The sequence below is a fragment of the Phyllostomus discolor genome, chromosome 9, assembly GCF_004126475.2.
Source record: "Phyllostomus discolor isolate MPI-MPIP mPhyDis1 chromosome 9, mPhyDis1.pri.v3, whole genome shotgun sequence".
NCBI lineage: Eukaryota > Metazoa > Chordata > Mammalia > Chiroptera > Phyllostomidae > Phyllostomus > Phyllostomus discolor.
Genome location: NC_040911.2, coordinates 67,115,225 through 67,121,224, shown reverse-complemented (window position 1 = coordinate 67,121,224; position 6,000 = coordinate 67,115,225). Strand labels below are relative to the sequence as shown.

Below are 6,000 nucleotides of genomic sequence, written 5' to 3'. Positions count from 1 at the left end.
TTTTTATATTTATCTACATAATAACTTGCTTCAGGTGGCCAACTATGAAAAAGCAAGAAAGGTGTTTTCTGAAGCTTACTGACAACCATGGAGGACAAAGCCTTATTATCTAGACAATTTTCTAAATGACTCTTTTAGTCATCCTGTATATTTATCTGTCAACTTCCAAAATGGCTCCCCTTCATGATCTTTACCTCCTGGAATTCATGCTCTTACCCAGCTCTAAGTTGCCTCCCACACTGGGTAGAGCTGATCACAACAGGACACAGTAGAAATGATGGTATGTGATCCCGAGGCAATGTGATAAAAGACAGGGGCCTTTCTCTTGCTCTCTCTTGAATAGCTCCCCTTAGGGGAAGTGGGCTACCATGTTGTGATACCACTCATGCAGCCCACAGAGACCACACCAGGAAGAATGGAGGCCTTCTGACAAAAACCAGCACCTTGTGAATAAGCCATCTTGGTGATCATGGTATTTCCCCTGCCACATAAGTATGAACAAACCATCTTGGAATGATATCCTCTGGCCTTAGCCAAGTTGCCAGATGGCTGAGACCCTAACCAACAAACATCTTTACTTGTACCATCAAAAAGACCCCAAACCAGAAAAACCCAGCTCAGCTGCTTCTGAATTGTTTACCCACAGAAACTGTAAGATAATAATGTTTTATCATTCTTTCTGTTGGGTATTATTCCGTTGTGTAAATGTACCATAGTTTTTTGGTCCAAAGGAGCTCCTGCCCTTCGCAACAGCATGGGTGGAACTAGAGAGCATCATGTTCAGTGAAATAAGCCAGGCAGTGAAAGAAAATACCATGTGATCTCACCTTTAAGTGGAACCTAATCAACAAAACGAAGAAGCAAGCAAAATATAACCAGAAACACTGATATAAAGAACAAGCTGACAGTAACCAGAGGGGAAGGGAGAAGGGGGATAACAAGGGAAAGAAGGGAAAGGGCCATCAAGGAACATGTATAAATGTCCTATGGATACAAAGCCAAAATTGGGTAGGATTGAGGGTGGGAGGTGGGGGTGGGTTGGGAGGGGGAAAGTGGTGGTGGGAAAATGGAGACAACTGTACTTAAACAACAATGAATTTTTTTAAATAAAAAATAAAAGCAAAAATGTTTTATCATTTTAAGCAACTAAGTTTTGAAATAATTAGTAATGTAGCAATAAATACCTAATATACTTAAATATTTACTGAGTGTCTATAGTTTGCCAGGCACCAGATCAAGAGAGAGAAATAACAGACAGCAAAATTTTCTGCAAGTGTAGAGTATTTGAAGTGGAGAGCCTGTGGGTGAGCTGTGGGCACTCTGGTGGAAATGTCAGCTGGAGCAGGTAGTGCAGAGTCTTGAATTTCTAAATAAATAAGGATGTTGGGGTAAGATGGTAGCATTAAACTAGCTCAGAGAAAGCCCCTCCACTAAACCCAATAAAATTATGAAATAAGACCCATACTTTCAAATTTCAAAGTAAGGAGTTTTAATTTTTTTAATTAATTTTTTAAAAATTTAAATTATTTTATTGTTCAATTACAGTTGTCCGTATTTTCTCCCCACCCCCTCCAAACCCACCTCCCTCCCTTGCTTCCACCTTCCTCCTTGGTTTTATCCATGTGTCCTTTATAGTAGTTCCTGAAAACCCTTCTTCCTGCTGTCCCTTCCCCCCTCCCCTCTGGCTATTGTTAGATTGCTCTTCATTTCAATGACTCCTGTTACATTTTGTTTGCTTTTTTATTTTGTTGATTATGTTCCAGTTAAAGGTGAGATTATATGGTATTTGTCCCTCACTGCCTGGTTTATTTCACTTAGCAAGTGCTCACTTTGGCAGCATATATACTGAAATTGCAATGATACAGAGAAGATTAGCATGGCCCCTAAGCAAAGCAAGGAGTTTTTAGAAATTATACATCTCCTATTCCACATGGTTAACACCTCCCTCATCAAAGCAGCCTAGGGGAAGGATGGAAAAGTTCAAATTCAAAAATCTCTAATACTTTCACAAAGTTGAAGGGAAAACAAGGAACAGAATACACTTGCTAAGGGAGGTGACATGAATGATCCTTCTGTAACTCCTTACTCAAAAGAGAAAAGAATGATGGACCAGATTTCACTGGTTTCTTTTCCATGCTTGTGAAACCAGAAAAGACAACAGCGTTCCAGCTGCCTGTCACTACCAAACTCAATAAGCAATGACAGCAACTGAATCTTTATGGGCGCTTTATTCAGATGGCCGGTGATCTGAAAAGATTGTGGGTTCATACCCTAACAGATCATCTTGTCTTTTCTTTCCAGGCCAATGTTTTTATAGCAGGGAATAAACAAGGTGTGGTGCAGGCTTTGAGAGAAAGCCCGGGAGAATTAGGTGAAAGAAGCTGCAACATTCCTGTCCTGGACAGTTAGCTGTTCCCAAGGACTGGCGGTTTTTTGTCTCTCTCTGGAACACAATGGCCTGGATGCCTCCACTTGTCCCCAGGTGGTAATCTTTAGCAGTGCCCCAGGAGGTCAGCTGTTTTCCCAGGAGCCAGGATGGGCCTTATCTGTAGTTTTTGAAACAAAAGCTTTAACATATACATTACTTGCTAGGCTTAACTTTTTATCTTAAACTAAAATTTTTCAACTCTTGAGTCCCCTATCACTTGGAGAAAGCAGGAAAGGAAATTTTAGGGTGGAATCAGAACGAAGAAATAAAAGCTTCTGCAAGAGCTGGGAGTGAAAATGTGGGTCAAGCCTGACAGTGGAAATTGTACAGAAAACCATATGGAGGATGCCTTTCTCTGCTGCAAATTCACAGGCATTTGTGAAAGATGCCTAAGGGCCCCTTCTTTTTTCCATTTGATGGGGAAAAGGAAGTCTCTGCTGGGAGATGCAGGAGGAAGCAGAAAGAGGTGGGGTGGGTAGAAAGTAATTAAAATTTCTAGTGTTGAGTGTTTGGGTCAGAAGTAAAGTTTCTGAAGCTCTACTGCATTGGGAGGGATCACATGAGGAGCCCAGATTAGGGGTCTGGGAACTGACATTCATAAAAAGGTACAGTAAATTATAAGTTTGAATGCATATCTGCTGTTTTTATTTTTTAAATCAACATGATTAATGAATGAACTGACCCCTCCCTGCCTTCAGTCCACCTGATTTAAAGTAACTTCCTGCCCTGGCAGGTGTCCTGATGGTGGATTAGTAGGCTGTTAGTGATGCTGACATGAATTTTAGATGTCTCTGGTCCCCCTCATGTTTGGGTAAAGCAGGAGGGGGAGGAAGAAGGAATTTAGCTTTGCCTGAAAGAACAATCAAGTTCTTTACCATCCTCATTATTCTAACATTGGCAGAGGGTTAGGGCCTTGATTACCACCAGTGAGTTCCATTTTCAAACATATCAACAGAGTAGTGGGCAAGAGTGGTTAACAATCAAATATGAACATAAATACAAAAAAAAAGATCATGAGAAATTTATGGAGCAAAAAACCATGCAACTAGCAAAAATTATATGCAGAAAAAATTTTATAGCCTTATTTAAATAAGGAAAGAATGTACATATGTGTATTGCCAATTTTATTCAGGTGGGGGTAAAAAAATAAATTAACAGACAATAACTTTGCAGTGGAGGATGCAATGGTCTATTTTATGTTTCAGCTTGTCTAGGCTGCAGTCCACAGTAATTCAATTAAACAGTGACCAGGGTATCGCTGGCAGGTATTTTGTAGGTGTGATTAAACTTCATAATCACCTGACTGTATGGAAGTGAGATTATCCTAGGTGGTACTGGTGGGCCTGATTCAATCAGTTGAAAGGCCTTAAATGCAGAACTGGGACGTCTCTGGAGAAGAATTGCCCCTGGTGGGCAGCAGCTTCAGCTCCTGGCTGAAAAGGGCTGGTCCACCTGACACCTGCCCTGAGGATTCTGGACTTGCGCAGTCAGCCTTTCACAAACATTTACTGGTTCTGTTTTGCTGGTTGAGCCTGGTCTGATATGGAGGCCAAAGATTGATACCTAAAAGTCATGAGGCCCTGAGTTGTACTGAAAGCGTTTTACTAAATCTGTACAAAATATTTAACTTCTACATTTTAAAACCACTACAGAATATTGAAGAAAATAGAAGATTGTAACAGTGTGAGCCTAGCATTACACTGGTTCTGAACAAGTAACAGAATGATAAATATAGGTTAACCTCATTTCTTTAAAAGACATAATAATACTAACAGATTAAAATGAAACTGAGAAGTAGAATTCAGTAAGAATATGTTGTATTTATCCCAGCAATGAAGGCATGATTCAAAAACATGTACTATCAATGTAATTCACTAATGAGAAAAAAGTACATTTCAAGGGGTGCTGAAAAGTCATTAACATAGTTTTGATTCCTGATATCTTAGTAATTTAGGAATACATGGAAACTAAATTTGGCTACTAGGAAATGTATATTTATATATGTGGCTTGTATTAATTACATTTCTATTACATAGTGTTGCTATGGATTATAGAAGATACTCTGCTTCTATAAGATGTAAAGAACTTCTCCAAATCAATAAGAAAAATATAAGAACTCAGCTGGCCAATAAACATGTGGGAATTCACCTTGATGGTAAGGAGGGAATGGCGAACTCCAGGCCACTGACTGCAGCCCTGTGGGGATGCGGGACGAAAGCATAAAGCAGCAACTACTACTCAGGAGAAGATGGCAGTGGGTCCAGATGCAGAGAAGGCATGGTGGCCTGAGCCACCAACCACTGGACTTTCAGGCCCCAGGGCCCAGGCCGTTGAGCACCAACCACAGGGCCTGAGTTGAGACTGCAAGGTGGAAACTCAAGAAGGCAGCATCCTGCTTCCCTCTTGGCTTCTGGGTATGGGCTGCAGGTGTGAGCAGCTCCTCCCCCTCCAGTACCTGTAGCAGCTGGTCAGGAACTATACAGTTCCAGGACACACACAGAGGTGCACCACCCAGATGCCCCTTTGAGGCAGGACTGGCTGCTTGGCCATGGGGAGAGCTGGAGCAGACCACCTCTCACCATTAGTAACTTCAGAATCTGCCTCAGGGAGCTGCCTTTCCTGAGGTCACACCTTTCCTGGGATGGCTCTCACTTGGTGCCTGAGCTGTAGCTATCAAGGTACAGGGGGACACTGATGGCCAGTCCTCCTCTCCAGTGACCCACCCCAGGAATAGCTGAGGGTTTTTTGGTCCTGCATCACTGACCTCTTCCTTTGCACAATCCCCCTTCCTCCTTTCACAAGTGTTGATCCCAAATAAACACACCATCTTTTCCATCCAGTCTCAGCATCTGTTTCTGGAGAGCCCAGCCTGGAACAAGCTCCATGATGATGGGCACCAGTGTCTCCTACAAGTCGCCTGTGACTATGAGGAGGGAGGAGGGAGATGTGTCCCTGAGGGTGCCAGTTTGTCCTCACTTATCCCCTCTTCATGTCTACCTTTTCTTCCCCACTGTGGCCCTGCTGATCTATAGTTACTCTGGGCCTACAACCAGCCTCACTCACACCTACAACCAAGTACAATCCAATTCCTTTCACGAACCCCTTATACAATATCACTTATAGAGGTTCTGCTCTCTTATCAAGCCCTACACAGTATCATTAGAAGAAAAATAATGCTTCATAAAAGACAATAAATAATATCAAATTAGAAATTGGAAAAGCCCTTCCTGAAATGTAATTTAATTTTCCTGAAAACATGTAGTTCAATGTTTATATGATGTTTTATGTAACCCTGTTGGATTTGATCAGAATGATTCTGGATTTGAACCTGTGTTCTTGCATCTTAAATATTAAGCTACCTGTTCATATTTTAAATGCGATTTGATTCTGAAGGAGTGACATTCAAGAGTGATTTGTACTGGCCATGGGCTTTAGCGAAAGGAAAGAGACCTATGTGAGATATCCAGTGTGTGTTTTGCCTCTAGGGCACAGGTGGCAAACACAAGGCCTGAGGGCCGAATCCGGCCCTCCACCTTGTTTTATCTGGCCAGGCACCTTGTTTCTACCCAGAA

The 6,000-nt window shown here is 41.8% G+C and overlaps 1 non-coding gene across 1 annotated transcript; it reads left to right on the top strand.

Moving 5' to 3' along the window:
• Positions 1 to 1,821: 1,821 nt before the first annotated feature.
• LOC114507129 lies at positions 1,822 to 1,924 on the top strand. Its single transcript, XR_003685405.1, has one exon. It is a non-coding gene; the product is annotated as a U6 spliceosomal RNA (small nuclear RNA).
• The last annotated feature ends 4,076 nt before the right edge of the window (positions 1,925 to 6,000 follow it).